The 16,567-nt window shown below is 43.8% G+C and overlaps 1 protein-coding gene across 4 annotated transcripts in view; it reads right to left on the bottom strand.

The window, feature by feature from the left end:
* Window positions 1-16,567, bottom strand: part of LOC141054238 (caspase-8-like) — a 221,199-nt gene that overhangs the window by 148,899 nt on the left and 55,733 nt on the right. The window lies entirely within an intron of this gene.

Genomic DNA, 16,567 nt, shown 5'->3' with positions numbered 1-16,567 from the left:
GTGAAGGTCTAGGGCATGGCATCCATGGGTTTGCACCTTATTTGCGGCAATTGATCTCTTTTGGTAATAATTCGTACCTTTTGCTCCCTCCTCCTGCCTTCTTTGGGACTATTAGTGTATTGAAGGTTTGATATTTGCTGTCTTTGGTCATTTTGGACTTATTATGGTCCTAGACTGAATTATACAGTATAACGCAGATTGTTGTGTGGTGTTTATGGGCTGTATTTGGTCCAGGGCTACATAGTCCTCATGATCCTAGGAATAGGGAGAGTATATTATAATGCTGTAATTAGGTCTATATGAGTACATTGTATATGCTTTTGTGCATGATGTTTTTGTATTATTATGGATATCATAGATGCCGTAGTGTTTTGTTTTTATCATGTTTTTATATTTTTTGTATAACTCTGTGTATCTATAAAATTATTTCACTATAATACAATTTACTTTTGTATCATTGTGCGCTGTTTCTGCAGTGGTGCTTTGTTCTTTTTTTTCTGTTCTATACATTATGGCCAAAAGTATTGACACCCCTGCAATTCTGTCAGATAATACTCAGTTTCTTCCTGAAAATGATTGCAAACACAAATTCTTTGGTATTATTATCTTCATTTAATTTGTCTTAAATGAAAAAACACAAAAGAGAATGAAGCAAAAACCAAAACATTGATCATTTCACGCAAAACTCCAAAAATGGGCCAGACAAAAGTATTGGCACCCTCAGCCTAATACTTGGTTGCACAAATAATTGCGACCAACCGCTTCCGGTAACCATCAATGAGTTTCTTACAATGCTCTGCTGGAATTTTAGACCATTCTTCTTTGGCAAACTGCTCCAGGTCCCTGATATTTGAAGGGTGCCTTCTCCAAACTGCCATTTTTAGATCTCTCCACAGGTGTTCTATGGGATTCAGGTCTGGACTCATTGCTGGCCACCTTAGAAGTCTCCAGTGCTTTCTCTCAAACCATTTTCTAGTGCTTTTTGAAGTGTGTTTTGGGTCATTGTCCTGCTGGAAGACCCATGACCTCTGAGGGAGACCCAGTTTTCTCACACTGGGCCCTACATTATGCTGCAAAATTTGTTGGTAGTCTTCAGACTTCATAATGCCATGCACTCGGTCAAGCAGTCCAGTGCCAGAGGCAGCAAAGCAACCCCAAAACATCAGGGAACCTCCGCAATGTTTGACTGTAGGGACCGTGTTCTTTTCTTTGAATGCCTCTTTTTTTCTCCTGTAAACTCTATGTTGATGCCTTTGCCCAAAAAGCTCTACTTTTGTCTCATCTGACCAGAGAACATTCTTCCAAAACGTTTTAGGCTTTTTCAGGTAAGTTTTGGCAAACTCCAGCCTGGCTTTTTTATGTCTCGGGGTAAGAAGTGGGGTCTTCCTGGGTCTCCTACCATACAGTCCCTTTTCATTCAGACGCCGACGGATAGTACGGGCTGACACTGTTGTACCCTCGGACTGCAGGGCAGCTTGAACTTGTTTGGATGTTAGTCGACGTTCTTTATCCAACATCCGCACAATCTTGCGTTGAAATCTCTTGTCAATTTTTCTTTTCCGTCCACATCTAGGGAGGTTAGCCACAGTGCCATGGGCTTTAAACTTCTTGATGACACTGCACACGGTAGACACAGGAACATTCAGGTCTTTGGAGATGGACTTGTAGCCTTGAGATTACTCATGCTTCCTCACAATTTGGTTTCTCAAGTCCTCAGACAGTTCTTTGTTCTTCTTTCTTTTCTCCATGCTCAATGTGGTACACACAAGGACACAGGACAGAGGTTGAGTCAACTTTAATCCATGTCAACTGGCTGCAAGTGTGATTTAGTTATTGCCAACACCTGTTAGGTGCCACAGGTAAGTTACAGGTGCTCTTAATTACACAAATTAGAGAAGCATCACATGATTTTTCAAAGAGTGCCAATACTTTTGTCCACCCTCTTTTTTATGTTTGGTGTGGAATTATATCCAATTTGGCTTTAGGACAATTCTTTTTGTGTTTTTTCATTTAAGACAAATTAAATGAAGATAATAATACCAAAGAATTTGTGCTTGCAATCGTTTTCAGGAAGAAACTGAGTATTATCTGACAGAATTGCAGGGGTGTCAATACTTTTGGCCACAACTGTATATCCACTGCTGCGGCACCTGGTCACATTATTGTTGTTGTGATTATGTTACACAGCTTGGTGTGCCCAAAAACCTACTTTGTGTCTTAAAAAAATAAATGCTTAAAACACTCACCCTATTAAATTCTAAAATAAAACGACTTGCTGTTCATATGTTTAGTCTTTCAATCATTTTTAATTAGCTTCAGGTTTTAAAAAATACCAACCATTTAGGGCTCATTCACACGATAGTCAATTCTCTCATGCGAGAGAATTGGACCAATTATGTCAATGTCACTCAGCTCAAACTCTGTCAGAGTTTCAGGTGAGTATTATATTACTGTGATCTCATTCTCTTGCATTAGAGAATCGTATCAGAGGTGTGGAGAAGATGCCGAACATAATTTTTCCATCTTCTACATTGTCTCTGTGCACTTACATCGGACTGCACTCAGATGTCATTTGTTTCATATTCACCCATAGACTTGTATGGGTCTGCATGTTCAAATTATCGGATGCACTTGCAGCATGCTGTGATTGTTTTCTCCTGCTGAATCGGCATAAGAAGAAAGTTGCAGATCTGCACTGCCCCATAGTATACCATTGGGCTCAGTGCTCTCCAATAAGACAACACACAGCATTCGGACGGATTATATGTTAGTCTGAGCGAGTGTTAACAGGTACACGAATGCAACAGTGCAGACAATGAGAAAACAGTGGTACTTAAACCAACAACTATTTATTCAACTGAAACAATTAAAAGGGTGCGTTTGGCACAAGATAAGAAAATAACGAAAACGGTGAAAAATGAAACACATAACCGTATTTTTATAAGATGCACTTTATTTCCCAAAAAATTTCGGAGGAAAATGGGTCTAAGAAGTAAGGTTTCTCCTTGCGGAGAGTGACATGCCAGCTGTGGCTTGTCAAGGTAAGGAGACTTATTCGCCGTGCAATGCTCCTCTGGGAAAATAATATGCAAATTGCCTCTTCAGAAAGAAAGAGGACTTTTACTCTACAGCGCCACCTATTGGTAGTAGCGATCCTACAAGTCACAATCAACCCTTTAACGAGTCTTGTAGTATGACTTAGGATACAAGCCAAATCAGAATCTCAATTTGCAGACACGGTGTTTCGAGCTGTTGGCTCTCGTCAGTGCAAAGTATGAGATCTGATTTGGCAAGGTGAGAGGCTCTGGACTAGGGTCTAAGAAGTAAGGTTTCTCCTTGCGGAGAGTGACATGCCAGCTGTGGCTTGTCAAAGTAAGGAGGAGCATTGCACGGCGAATAAGTCTCCTTACCTTGACAAGCCACAGCTGGCATGTCACTCTCCGCAAGGAGAAACCTTACTTCTTAGACCCTAGTCCAGAGCCTCTCACCTTGCCAAATCAGATCTCATACTTTGCACTGACGAGAGCCAACAGCTCAAAACACCGTGTCTGCAAATTGAGATTCTGATTTGGCTTGTATCCTAAGTCATACTACAAGACTCGTTAAAGGGTTGATTGTGACTTGTAGGATCGCTACTACCAATAGGTGGCGCTGTAGAGTAAAAGTCCTCTTTCTTTCTGAAGAGGCAATTTGCATATTATTTTCCCAGAGGAGCATTGCACGGCGAATAAGTCTCCTTACCTTGACAAGCCACAGCTGGCATGTCACTCTCCGCAAGGAGAAACCTTACTTCTTAGACCCTAGTCCAGAGCCTCTCACATTGCCAAATCAGATCTCATACTTTGCACTGACGAGAGCCAACAGCTCGAAACACCGTGTCTGCAAATTGAGATTCTGATTTGGCTTGTATCCTAAGTCATACTACAAGACTCGTTAAAGGGTTGATTGTGACTTGTAGGATCGCTACTACCAATAGGTGGCGCTGTAGAGTAAAAGTCCTCTTTCTTTCTGAGGAGGAAAATGGGAGGTGTCTTATAATCCAAAAGTAGCTTACCGGTGGGTGGCTGCATTGGAGTCACAGGAGGCAGGATCGCTGCTGCAGGAGACCAGTGGCAGTAGGAGTAGGGCGATGATGTGGGTCCTGGGCTGGGAGGATAGGGTACTTCGGCAGTGCGAGGCTGCAGGTCCTGGGCTTCTATAAGATGTAGGAGGTGAGTGAGGTGAGTCTTTCCATATATTTCCATAGATTTCTCTTTGGTGGGATTCGGGAAAACGGCTGCTGGAGGCGGTGCATGCGCAAACCGAGATCTCCTGAGATCTCAGCACATCGACAAGAGACCCCCTCTTCCCAGCATGGGGCCTGCAGCCTCACTCCACTCCTGCCACTGCCAGCCTCCTGCAGCAGTGACCCTGCCTCCTGTGATTCTGCTACACCACAACTGCCCCCTAGTAAGCTACTGTATAATCGGACTATATGAAGCACCACCATTTTATTTTAACATTTTTTTTGCTATTTTCCTCCCCAAAATTTGGTATGTGTCTTATGGTCCGGTAAAATACAGTATGTCACAAGGAGAATTCAGATGAGCAGAATATTGACACAGTGCTATTTACACTCTATCATTCTATTATTACCTTTAAGGAACTGTTATTGTCAATGAGGTCTTAAGGCCCCGTCTCATAGCGAGTTCGCTAGCGAGATCGCTAATGCGTCACCGTGATCTCGCCTGCTATCTCGCTACATGTGACACGCAGCGGCGACCGCCCCCCCCCGCTGGATATCGCTGATCGTGCAGGAATGTCCTGGGCCATTTTTTCGTCGTCGGCGTCCCGCTGGCCAGCATGCATCGCTGTGTTTGATCGCTGGATCATTGCTGCGTCGCTGAAGATATCTGCCTGTTTGGCAGCTTACTAGCGATCATTTAGCGATGCACCAGCGATCCCTACCAGGTCGTATCATTGTCGGGATCGCTGGTGCGTCGCTAAGTGAAACGGGACCCTCAGTATTAATACCTTAGCCAAAAGGTCACCAGTCACAGTTGTCATTCTCTAGGCAATGCAAAACATCACACAGGCCCTAACGGGAGGGTCGACGATACTACCCGCTAAGCCGCAAATCCCAGATTGGTGGGTTACTCTGCCCACTTGGCACACTGGCTGCCATCATACCCTGAAGTGTGTGCCCACATAGTACTGTACGTCTTCACTGGAAGCCACAGCTCACATGAACATTCCCAAATCCTGGAACCGTTCCTCATAGGACATGGTTTGCGGACCAGTCACAATTCTGGCCGCACTTCTCTGAACTTGCTCCAGTTTGTTGATGTCTTTTTTAAAATGTGGTGCCCAAAACTGGACACAGTATTCCAGATGAGGTCTGACCAAAGAGGAGTAGAGGGCAATAATGACTTCACATGAGCTACACTGTATGCGTCTGTTAATACATCCCAGAATTGTATTTGCCTTTTTTGCTGCTTCATCACACTGTTGACTCATGTTCAGTCTGTAATCTATTAGTATACCCAAATCTTTTTCACATGTGCCGTTGCTTAGCCGCATTCCTCCCATTCTGTATATGCTTTTTTTCTTTTTTATTGCCCAGATGTAGTACTTTGCATTTTTCCCTGTTAAAAACCATTCTGGTAGTTGCTGCCCACTGCTCCAGTTTATTTCTATCTTTTTGAATCTTCCTCTCTCTTCTCTAGTATTATCTATCCCTCCTAGCTTTGTGTCATCAGCAAATTTAATCAGTTTACCCTCAATTCCTTCATCTAAATCATTGATAAAGATGTTGAACAATAAAGGGCCAATGACAGAGCCCTGTGGTACCCCACTTGAGACATTCTTCCAACTGGATGTGCAGCCATTTACGACCACTCTTTGGGTCCGATCACTAAGCCAGTTATGAATCCACCTAACAGTTGCCTTGTCCATTCCATACTTAGTCATTTTTTCAATAAGGATTTTGTGAGTCAAGATATACTATATCCACAGCATTACTCTGATCCATCCAGTCAGTGATTCTGTCATAGAAGGAAATTAAGTTAATCTGAAATGACTTATTAGTTACAAACCCATGCTGACTCTGGTTAATCACTTCATTCTTATCCAGGTAGTTACATACATGTTGTTTAATAATTTGTTGAAAGATCTTTCCTGGTATAGAAGTCAGACTCACCGGCCTACAGTTCCTTAGGTCCACCTTCTTCCCCTTTTTGAAGCTAGGAACAAACATTTGCTCTTCTCCAGTTTTCTGGGACTTCTCCTGTTCTCCAAGAATTTTCAGTAGTCTCAGTAGTCTCTCTCTCGGTCCTCACTCTGATTACTTGGTTCAGCTCTCTCAGCTCTGGTCTCTCAGGTCTTCACTCAGGTCAGGTCTCTCGTAATGGCAGCTATAAGCCAACTATGCTACTCACACAAACATCCGGCTACAGGTCCTCATCTTCTCTGCCCTCCCAGGCGTTTTATGATTATCAACTGTACCACAGCTGTCACCTGACTCGGCGTCTCCTTCAATCCCTTCCCTGAAGGAACATGCACTTCATGCTTGAGTTCACGTCAATATAATTCTTTCTGCTTTTTCTTTCTCTATCTCCTTTAATCAGAAGATGGCAGTGTTTGCTTGCAGACACTTTGTTAAGCATTAACTATGTGTGTCTTCTCACATGTCTATCTCCTTACACGAGCCCTTAAGGCTATGTGCACACGTCCGGAATTCCCGTGGATTTTATGCGTTTTTGACGCGTTTTTTCGCCGCAAAAACGCTGCAAAAATGCATAAAATAAGCAACCCATTGAATTCAATGTCATTCCGCACATGTTGTGTTAATGCTGCGTATTTTTCCGCGGCGGAATCGCATCGTGGAAAAATACACAGCATGCTCATTCTTTTTGCGGAATCGCGGGAATTCCATACACATAGGAATGAATTGTTTCGCTTACTTTCCGCATGTGGCTATGCCAACAATGCGCAAAGTAAGCGGAAAGTGTGCAGATGGTACCCAGGGTCTGGAGGAGAGCAGACTCTCCTCCAGGCCCTGGGTACCATATCCCTGTAAAAAATAGAATTAAAATAAAAGCGTGTGATATTCTCACCTTCCGGCGTCCCCCAAGCGAGCGTTCCCAGTCCTCAGCGATGCTCCCGCCAAATCCTGTTCCCAGCGATGTCTTGCGACAATGACCTTTGATGATGTAGCGGTGTCGCATAGGCAGCCTTAATAGTAAAAAGTTGGTCACACTAGTCAAACACTATGTTTGACAAGTGTGACCAACCTGTCAATCAGTTTTCCAAGCGATGCTACAGATCGCTTGGAAAACGCTAGCATTCTGCCAGCTAATTACACTTACAAAATGCTAGTTTTTCGCGAGAAATACGCAGGAATTACGCATTCAGAATTCTCAAGTATTTCCCGTGGCAGGGAGTTGTGGAATTGCCGCAGAAATTTCCGTGGGAATTCCGGACGTGTGCACATAGCCTAAAAGAATTGACCTAACCATTCATCTGCTATGAAATTTTTCCATACTTTAAAATAGAAGTCAATAGGAAGGCTACAAAAACACTACAAAGACATATGGGCATTTTTTTTAGCATGTTTTAAGTATTTTTGAGGCATTTTCACCTTATAAAAAACTTACATTATATTGATTGGAGAATCATTGGATGTCATTTATCTCGACTTCTCTAAAGCATTTGACACTGTCCTACATAAAAAATTGGTAAGTAAGATGAGAAAGCTTGGGCTAGGGGAAAATGTGTGTAGATGGGTAGGTAGCTGGCTTAGTGATAGAAAACAAAGAGTGGTTATTAATGGGGCATACTCAGATTGGGCCAGGGTTACTAGTGGGGTACCACAGGGTTCTGTATTAGGCCCCCTACTATTTAATATATTTATTAATGATCTAGTGGATGGCTTACACAGTAAAATATCAGTATTTGCAGATGATACATAACTATGTAAGGTAGCTAACACAAAGGAGGACAGTTTGCAACTACAGACAGATTTGAGTAAATTGGAGAATCAGGCTGAAAAATGGCAAATGATGTTTAACACAGATAAGTGTAAGGTTATGCACATGGGAAGGAGAAATAGATGCTACAATTACTTACTAAATGGGAAACTGCTGGGGAAATCAGACATGGAAAAAGACTTAGGCATCTTAGTCAATAAAAAGCTAAATTGGAGTGCCCAGTGTCAGGCAGCTGCCACCAAAGCAAACAGGGTCATGGGATGCATTAGAAGAGGTCTGGGGACACGAGATGAAAACATAATTCTCCCTCTGTACAAATCACTCGTCAGACCACACTTGGAGTATTGTGTGCAATTTTGGACGCCGAAAGAAAGACATTACTGAACTTGAAAGGGTTCAAAGGCGGGCTACTAAAATGATAAATGGAGTTGGTTCACTACAATACCCAGAAAGGTTATCAAAATTAGGTCTATTTACTCTAGAAAGGAGAAGACTTAGGGGAGACCTAATATATACTGTATGTACAAGTATATCAGTGGGCAAAACAGAGATCTCTCCAATGAACTCTTTGTACCAAGGACTGTGACAAGAACAAGGGGGCATTCTCTTCGTTTGGAGGAAAGACAATTTCTGCACCAGCATAGAAGAGGGTTCATCACGGTAAGAGCAGAGAGGCTCTGGAATTCTCTTCCTGAGGAAGTGGTGATGGCCAACTCACTGAATGAATTTAAGAAAAGAATGGATGCTTTTCGTGTGAATAACAGTATAGAAGGTTACGAATAACAGAATATTATAGGTAGATGGTTGACCCAGCTTAGGGGAAGGAATTTTTTTCCCTATGGAGAAAATTGGCTTCTACTCTGTGGGTTTTTTGCCTTCCCCAGGATCAACAATGCAGAACAGCTGCACTAAAAATAGGCTGAACTAGATGGACATAAGGTCTTCCTTCAGCCTTCAAAACTATGTTACTATGTTACTATGATTGCTTAATGACTTTCAAAAGAAGATAGAAAATTGCCCACAGAAATTTACTAATAACATCTAGAAACTGCACAAAAACATTTACAGAAAACATGTCAGGAAAATTTTAATAAAAAGGAAAATTTCCTGCAGCAGTTTTTGTTTGAAAAAAATGTTTTTGACCATTTAAAAAACACTCCATGTGCACAAACCAATGGACCGTTTGCAGCGTTGACCAACATTCCACTGTGGAATTTATTGATTCTATGTCCAACTGGGTTAAGACTTGGAAGTCAGTAAGTGAGAGAATCAAGTTTTAGGCTAACTTCCCACTATCAGTATTTCACATCAGTATCTGTAAGTCAAAAACAGGAGTGGGTGATAATACAGAAGTGGTGACATGTTTCTATTATACTTTTTCGCTGATTGTTCTTCTCCTGGTTTTGACTTACAATTACCGATTTAAAATACTGATGTGGTACTAGCAGGTACGCAGGCAGGATGCAGTGACGAGCCGGAGACAGAGCAAGGGTTAAACTCAACTTTTATATATAGTGTAAGGTAGCGCTCACTGAGTGTATTGCGGAACATTCACTTGGCAGCGGATTCACGTCACACAGGAACACTGTCCGTTAAACAGTCTATGTGGTTTATTAAACAGCATAAACCATGTTAGGCAACACAAAGAAAACAGTCTTGCATCAGACAGATTAATCCTTAATGTCCATAGTAGAGCTTCGCTCTCTCAGTCCTGTGGCCATTCAGGATGTGCCATGTCCAGTAACAGGCTCTATTGCCTCAACACAGTTTTTTCCCCCCTGTCCGGGGTTACCTCTGAGGAGCTCCTGCTCCAGACACCGAATCTTGGTTAGTCCTTTCTCCAGGGGAAGCAGCCGCACTGGGCTCACCGATCCGGACACTGCCTTATTCACTAGGCCATCCTACGGTTCCAGAACCACAGCTGGGCAGGGGCTTCCCCAAACGCAGGCCGTCACAGACTCTGCTCACACACGTGGCCGGTCCAGGTGCTGTTCAGGGATCCGACCCTACTCCCTGGGTCTCCCAACACCCTGGCCTTACCAGGTCCAGGGCCTCAGAGGATGCTATTCAGGACGTTCGTCCCCTCCTGAGACCGTCCAACACTCTCGCTTCACCGGGTGCTATTCAGGGATCCGTCCCTACTCCCAGGGACTCCCAACACACCGGCCTCACCAGGTCCAAGTTCGCAGCAGGTCCTATTTAGGAAGGCAGCACACCTTCCCACGCCTAGACTGTTGTGAATTGGCTTTCTGGCCTACCTCTGGTTATTAGTGAAGGTAGTGGAGCTAGCTATATTGACAGAGGGGTCGTGAGTTCTCTTTCTGGGCTCCCTCTGGTGGTTACTGGAGGTAATGGAGCTGATCTGAATAACAGAGGCTTGCCACCTGATAATGAGGAGGACGATTGGAAATCTGGACTTTCTGACTGGCTTTAAGACAGCCGACTCCCTCTATCCCTGCTGGTGATTTTTTCCTGCCTCCTGAGGTGTTAGTTTCCAGCTCAGTCCCTGCATGCTCAGCTAAGTGTTGTTTTGCTATTGTTCACATTTGATCTGGTTTTGTCTATTTCAGTTTTGTGTGGTCAGCCAGCTCTGGCTGGGGCTGTGCTGAATCTCCATCCATATGTTACTGCTTGTGCCAGTTTGTTTTTGTCCCTATTAGATTGACCTCTTTTTGCTCTGCTTTCAGAATATACCAGAGTGCTGATATAGTGGGTGAAGTCGTGCGACTTCAGTATTTTCTATCAGACGTGTTGGACATTTTTTGCAGGGTTGTTTGCGTGATTGCAGACAGTGTCTTTCCTTTCCTGTCCTGTCTAGTTAGTGTGGGCCCCATCGTTTGCTCAGTCTATTTTCCTACCTGCGTTTGTGTTTTCATCTTGTCTCACCAACAATATATGTTTGGGGGCTATCTATTCCTTTGGGGTCTGCTCTGGGGCAGTTTAGATTTCCCCTTTCTTGCTTTAGACTTATTTAGCTTTCCGGCTGTGTCGAGGCGTCTAGGATCAGCGTAGGTATGCTCCACGGCTACTGCTAGTTGCGTGGATAGGATCAGGGTTCTACAATCCGCTTAGTTACCAACCTCTCTGGTTTTCTGTGGCTTAGCTTGGTCTTTCTCTCCTCCTCGGTGACCCAATCATAACAAAATCACCAGCCTAAACCGCAGATTCTAGGGTACTCAAAAGCAGGAAAGAACAGTAAAAAGTGTCAGAATTTTTTTTATTTTTTATATTTTTTCCACTTTTTCACTGGGGCCGTAGGAGGATTTATTTTCTATAATGGAGATTAAGCAATTTTCTGATTGTGTTGAGCAGCTCGCTGCTGAAGTGCGGGGAATTTCCGCCTATCTCGCTCAATCATCTGCTGTTGAACAAAAAATCCCTACTCCTGATGTGTTTTTTGGGGATTGGTCTAAATTTTTGAACTCTAAGAATGATTGTAAACTATTTTTTGCCTTGAAGCCTAACTCATCGGGGAGCTCTGTGCAGCAGGTTAAAATTGTCATCTCCTTGCTGCGTGGCGATCCCCAGGATTGGGCTTTTTCTCTGACACCTGGAGATCCTATTCTGACTAATGTGGACGCATTTTTTCAAGCCTTGGGGTTGTTGTATGATGAACCTAATGCTATTAATCAAGCTGAGAAAACCTTATTGGCATTGAACCAGGGTCAGGATTCTGCAGAGTTATACTGTCAAAAATTCTGAAAGTGGGAGGTCCTTATTAAATGGAGTGACAATGCCCTAGCAGCTCTCTTTTGGAAGGATTTGGCAGAAACCATAAAAGATGTTATGGTGGGATTTCCTGTTCCCTCTGGTCTTGACGATTCCATGTCATTAGCCATTCAAGTTGATCGGCGTTTACGTGACCGTAAATCTATACGAGAGGTGTTGCCACCTTTTGAACTAACGTCTGAACCCATGCAATGTAATAGGGTTTTGTCTAGGGCGCAACGTCAGGAGTTTACAAGGCGTAATAAGCTGTGTTTTTTCTGTGGAGACGCCTTTCATACTATTTCTGTCTGCCCTAAACGAGAAAAACGTTTTGCACACACATTTGCCGTTGGCAGTGTACAGCCTAAGTTCCTTTTGGCAATTACCCTGATCTGCTCCTTGTCTGCATTTTCCGCTAAGGCTTTTGTAGATTCAGGAGCAGCTTTGAATCTGATGGATTTAGACTTTGCTAAACATTGTGGTTTTCCCATGATACCCCTGCGGATTCCTATCCCTTTGAGGGGTATTGATGCTACTCGTTTGGCGGAGAATAAACCCCAGTTTTTGACCCAGGTGATAATGCGGGTCGCCACGGACCACCAAGAAAATTGTAAATTTTTGGTGTTGCACAATTTGCATGATACTATTGTTCTGGGTTTTCCCTGGTTGCAAACTCATATTCCTATTTTGGATTGGAAATCTGTGTCTGTGGTGAGTTGGGGTTGTCAGTGTGTTCTTAGTGACACTCCTGTTTTCTCCACCTCTCCCCAGTCTCATGATATTCTTGATTATTTGGCTGATTTCTCTGATGTATTTAGTGAGAGTAAGTCTGCGTCTTTGCCTCCTCATAGGAGTTATGACTATGCAATTGAGTTACTACCCGGGTGTAAATTTCCCAAGGGTCGGCTTTTCAACTTATCGGTACCCGAACATGATGCTATGCGATCTTATATCAAGGAGTCGTTGGAGAAGAGCCATATTAGACCATCCTCTTCACCTTTAGGTGCTGTTTTTTTGTGGCCAAGAAAGATGGTTCATTAAGGCCTTTTATTGACTATCATTCCCTTAACAAAATCACTGTTAAATATCAGTACCCGTTACCCCTGATTTCTGATTTATTTTCCAGAGTTAAAAATGCCTGCTGGTTTACCAAGCTTGACCTCAGGGGGCGTATAATCTTATTCGCATCAAGCACGGGGATGAATGGAAGACGGTGTTTAAAACTCCGGAGGGACATTTTGAATACCTGGTGATGCCTTTTGGGCTCACTAATGCCCCTTCTGTCTTCCAATCTTTTATGAACGATATTTTCCGGGACTTTGTGGATAAGTTTTTGATCATTTATCTGGATGATATTTTGATCTTTTCCAGTGATTGGGATTCTCATGTGGAACATGTCCGGACTATGCTCCAGATTCTGAGGGAAAATTCCCTGTATGTTAAGGGATCAAAGTGCCTCTTTGGTGTACAGAGGATTTCATTTTTGGGATTCATTTTGTCCCCGTTGGCTATTGAAATGGACCCGGCCAAGGTACAGGCATTTATTATTGGGTTCAGCCCACTTCTTTGAAGGTTCTCCAGAAGTTTTTGAGTTTTGCTAATTTCTATCATAAATTTATAAGTAATTTTTCTGGTATTGTCAAACCACTGACTGATCTGACCAAAAAGGGCGCTGATGTGGTGAATTGGTCTCCAGAGGCAGTCTCGGCATTTCAGGAGCTTAAGCGGAGATTCACTTCTGCTCCGGGTCTACGACAACCTGATGTCTCACTCCCATTTCAGGTGGAGGTAGATGCTTCTGAGATTGGCGCAGGAGCCGTTTTGTCCCAAAAAGATCCGGTGACTTCTAAAATGAATCCCTGTGCCTTCTTTTCTCGAAAATTCTCCCCATCTGAACGTAATTATGACGTGGGGAATCGGGAATTGTTGGCCATGAAATGGGCATTTGAAGAGTGGAGACATTGGTTGGAGGGAGCTAGACATCAAGTTGTGGTCCTCACCGACCACAAGAATTTGATTTATCTTGAATCAGCCAAACACTTGAATCCTAGACAGGCTAGGTGGGCCTTGGTTTTCATGCGTTTTAATTTTGTGGTCTCTTTTCTTCCAGGCACTAAGAATGTTAAGGCGGACGCCCTTTCTAGGAGTTTCTTTGCAGATTCTCTTATTGTGACCGAGCCTACTACCATTCTAAATGAGGGGGTAGTTCTTTCCGCCATCTCACCCTATTTGAGACGTGCCCTGGAGGAATTTCAGGAGGACAAACCTGAACGTTGCACTATGGGAAAATTGTATGTCCCTGACCAGTGGAGGAAGAGAGTAATGTTGTGAGTTCATTTTCCCCTTCGTCACTGGGGTCTGGTGAACTCCCTATTCTGGTGAAGGAAGGTAATGAGCCTGATTATCAGGCACCTGAGTCTAATGAGGATGACTGACTGAGTGGAGTCACGGACTGGATATAAGGCTGCCGACGCCCTTCTGCCCTGCGGGTGATTTCTCTGTGGACTTCTAGGACACCAGTCTGATTCCTGCTCCTCTAAAGCTAAGTTTCTGTTTTGCCTGTTAGCTTTTTGTTTTGTTTTTTGTTTTCCTTGCTTTTCAGTATTCTGCCATTCCCTGCTGGGGTGAGTTGAATCTCCTTTTGCCTGTAGCTCTGTCTTCAGTACATTCCTGAGTACTGACATAGCTTTTTTGAAGCCTAGCGTCTTCAGGGCCTTTTTCACTGTCAGTCTGTTGGCTCTTATTTGCACGGGATTCCTGAGAACATTGTGTCGGACAGAGGAGTCCAGTTTGTTTCCAGATTTTGGAGAGCTTTTTGTTCCAAACTGGGAATTCAGTTATCTTTCTCCTCTGCGTTTCATCCTCAGACCAATGGGCAGACTGAGAGAACAAACCAGACTTTGGAGTCCTATTTGAGATGTTTTATATCTGCTGATCAGGATGACTGGGTCTCATTTTTGCCCTTGGCCGAATTTGCACTAAACAATAGAGCTAGTTCTGCCACTTTGATGTCGCCCTTTTTCTGTAACTTTGGGTTTCATCCTCGATTTTCTTCAGGGCAAGTGGAATCTTCGACCTGCCCAAGTGTGGACACTGTGGTAGAGAGAATGCAGCAGTTTAAAGTGGGTGATATGGTTTGGTTGTCGTCAAAAAATATTCCTATGAAGGTTGCGTCTCCAAAGTTCAAGCCAAGATTCATTGGACCTTATAAGATTTTGGAGATTCTTAATCCTGTTTCTTTTCGATTGTCTCTTCCAGTTACGTTTAAGATCCATAATGTGTTTCATAAATCTCTGTTGAAGAGGTTTGTGGAGCCAGTAGTTCCTATGATGGCGCCTCCTGACCCTGTATTGGTTAAAGGCAATGTGGAATATGAGGTAGAGAAAATATTGGATTCTCGTTTGGCTAGACGGAGACTCCAGTACTTGGTCAAATGGAAGGGTTATGGCCAGGAGGATAATTTTTGGGTCTCTGCTTCTGACATTCATGCCGATAGATTGGTTCGTGCTTTTTACCGGGCCCATCCTGATCAGCCTGGTGGCGTGGATGAGGGTTCGGTGACCCCTCCTCAAGGGGGGTACTGTTGTGAATTCGCTTTCTGGCCTACCTCTGGTTATTAGTGAAGGTAGTGGAACTGGCTATATTGACAGAGGGGTCGCGAGTTCTCTTTCTGGGCTCCCTGTGGTGGTTACTGGAGGTAATGGAGCTGATCTGAATAACAGAGGCTTGCCACCTGATAATGAGGAGGATGATTGGAAATCTGGACTTTCTGACTGGATTTAAGACAGCCGATTCCCTCTATCCCTGCTGGTGATTTTTTCCTGCCTCCTGAGGTCTTAGTTTCCAGCTCAGTCCCTGCATGCTCAGCTAAGTGTTCTTTTGCTATTGTTCACATTTCATCTGGTTTTGTCTATTTCAGTTTTGTGTGGTCAGCCAGCTCCGGCTGGGGCTGTGCTGAATCTCCATCCATATGTTACTGCTTGTGCCAGTTTGTTTTTGTCCCTTATTAGATTGGCCTCTTTTTGCTCTGCTTTCAGAATATACCAGAGTGCTGATATAGTGGGCGAAGTCGTGCGACTTCAGTATTTTTCTATCAGACGTGTTGGACATTTTTTGCAGGGTTTTTTGCGTGATTGCAGACAGTGTCTTTCCTTTCCTGTCCTGTCTAGTTAGTGTGGGCCTCATCGTTTGCTCAGTCTACCTGCGTTTGTGTTTTCATCTTGTCTCACCGACAATATATGTTTGGGGGCTATCTATTCCTTTGGGGTCTGCTCTGGGGCAGTTTAGATTTCCCCTTTCTTGCTTTAGGCTTATTTAGCTCTCCGGCTGTGTCGAGGCGTCTAGGATCATCGTAAATACGCTCCACAGCTACTGCTAGTTGTGTGGATAGGATCAGGGGTCTGCAATCCGCTTAGTTACCAACCTCTCTGTTTTTCTGTGGCTTAGCTTGGTCTTTCTTTCCACCTCGGTGACTGAATCATAACACTAGACCTTCCAGGACCTTACACCCTGAACCATTCAGGTACACACTCTCTCCCCATGTGATCAGACCTCAGGCACCTTATATGTCCATAACCACAACCAGAGGTGAGGTATGGATCACATGGTTATGACATCACTAAAGGTCTTCTTTCACACAGCCACCCACAGGCTTTATCCTGGGCGTTCAGACACACGCCCGTAGGTGCGTTTGTAGGGGACTGGTCCCACCCATCTCACCAAGTCACCTGAAAGGTTTCCCTGATATACTGCAGCAAACCCTCAGCAGTACCTCTGCTGATCAACACACGTTCCAGCTTCCATCACAAGGCACCCACACTTGTGATACATATCGGCCATTCACAACCCTGCCGGTCACCATTTTCCCTATTACAATGAAGGAACGCCTGCAA

The sequence above is a fragment of the Dendrobates tinctorius genome, unplaced genomic scaffold (assembly GCF_039654945.1).
Source record: "Dendrobates tinctorius isolate UK_male_01 unplaced genomic scaffold, ASM3965494v1 ptg000177l, whole genome shotgun sequence".
Lineage (NCBI taxonomy): Eukaryota > Metazoa > Chordata > Amphibia > Anura > Dendrobatidae > Dendrobates > Dendrobates tinctorius.
Note: the sequence above shows the minus strand (reverse complement) of the source record. Positions and strands in the feature narration are given on the sequence as shown.